Genomic DNA, 1,941 nt, shown 5'->3' on the forward strand with positions numbered 1-1,941 from the left:
TCTGTTCGAACAACTGCTTCTTGGTCCAGGTACAGATTTCTCAGAAGTACAATTAAGTGTTATGGAATACTTATACTTCTCAATGTTGTCCATAGCTTGTCATGATCCACACAATCGAAAGCCTTTGCGTAGTCAATAAAGCACAGGTAAACATCCTTCTGGTATTTTGCCCATATAAACCTTCAATATTGAAAGTCGAGACTTGAATTTTTTTTCTTCAGTTCCCTCAGCTTGAGAAATGCTGACGGTGTTCCTACTTTTGATTTTCCAACTCCAGATCTTTTCACATTTCATTATAATATTTGACTTTGTCTTCATGCACTGTCTTCTAAAATTTCCTAATCAGCTCTTTTACCTCCTATTTCTTCCATTTGATTTAGTATCTCTATGCTGGAGAGCAAGTTTCAGACTCTCTTCTGAATTCACTTTGGTCTTTTACTTCTTTCTTGTCTTCCTAATGATCTTTTGCTTTCTTCATGAATTATATTCTTGATGTCATCCCACGACTCTTCTGATAGTTGATCATTAGTGTAGTGCATCAAATTTGTTCTTGAGGTGATCTCTAAATTCAGGTGGGATACAGTCAAGGGCATATTTTGCCTCTCATGGGCTTCTTTCAATTTTCTTCAACTTCAGCTTAAACTGTGCACAGACCAAGAGGCAGTGGTTTGAACAGAACAAAGGAACATGAATGGTTTAAAATTAGGAAAGGTGTCACTAGGGTTGTATTCTTTCACCATACTTATTCAATCTGTATGCTGGGCAAATTATTCGAGAAGCTGGATTATATGAAAAAATGTGGCATGGGATTGGAGGAAAACTCACTAACCACCTGCAATAAGCAGATGATACAACCTTGCTTGCTGAAAATGAAAAGGAGCTTGATATACATATTAATGAAGAACAAATACCATAGCCTTTGGTATGGGTTGCACCTCAGTATAAAGAAAACAGAAATCCTCACCACCGGGCCAATAAATAATATCCATCATATAAATGAAGAAAAGATTGAAGTTGTCAAAGTCTTCATTTTGTTTGGCTCAACCATTAACAGTCATGGAAGCGTTAGGCACATCTGCTGCACAAGACCTATTTAAAGTGTTCAAAAGAAAAGATGTCAGTTTGAGAACTAACTTGTGCCTGACCCAAGCCATAGTATCTTCAATAATTTCATATTCATGTGAAAGTTGAACAATGAATAAGGAAGACTGCAGATGAATTGATGTATTTGAGTTGTGGTGTTGGAGAAGAATATTGAAAGAAGCATGGCCTGGCAAAAGAACCAGTAAATCTATGTTGGAAGAAGTACAGATAGAATGCTCCTTAGAAGTCAGGATGGCCAGAATTTGTCTGTCCTACTTTCGACATATTATCAGGAAGAGCCAATCCCTGGAGAAGGACATCATGCTTGGTAAATTAAATGATCGGCAAAGAAGAGGAAGACACCCAATGAAATGGATTGACACAGTGGCAGCAGAAACAGGCTCAAGTGTAGCAAACATTGAGTGGTTGGTGCATGACCAGGCAGTGTTTCATTCTGTTGCGCATAGGATTGCTATAAGCTGGTACCGACTCATAGGTACCTAACAACACAACAACAACAACCTTCCTGGTGTGGCGCTGTAGGATCAGCACTGTACTTTGAATCACAAGGCCATTATTTTAAACACACCAGGTGCTCCTTGGAAATTCTTTATAGGGTCCCTATGAGTTGGAACCTATTCCACGGAACTTAACAGAAATCCTCCATTAAACAGTTTTACTCTCTCTTCTCCTGCCACAGATTGTTGTCTTCAAAGAATGTTTCATTCTGTTTGTCAACCTTTTCTTTTCTTTTTTTTTTTTTTTTTTCCTCTTTGAATTTAATGAGTTTACACCAAAAAAAAACTTAGGTAGTCATTTTACATTCAAGGAATAGAAATCTTTTTTAAAAAATACAAA

General features: G+C 37.3%; 1 protein-coding gene across 1 annotated transcript in view; it reads right to left on the minus strand.

Moving 5' to 3' along the window:
* Positions 1-1,941, minus strand: part of LOC102811856 (serine palmitoyltransferase small subunit A-like) — a 5,646-nt gene that overhangs the window by 2,543 nt on the left and 1,162 nt on the right. The window lies entirely within an intron of this gene.

Source organism: Chrysochloris asiatica, unplaced genomic scaffold, assembly GCF_000296735.1.
Source record: "Chrysochloris asiatica unplaced genomic scaffold, ChrAsi1.0 scaffold00324, whole genome shotgun sequence".
Classification (NCBI taxonomy): Eukaryota; Metazoa; Chordata; class Mammalia; order Afrosoricida; family Chrysochloridae; genus Chrysochloris; species Chrysochloris asiatica.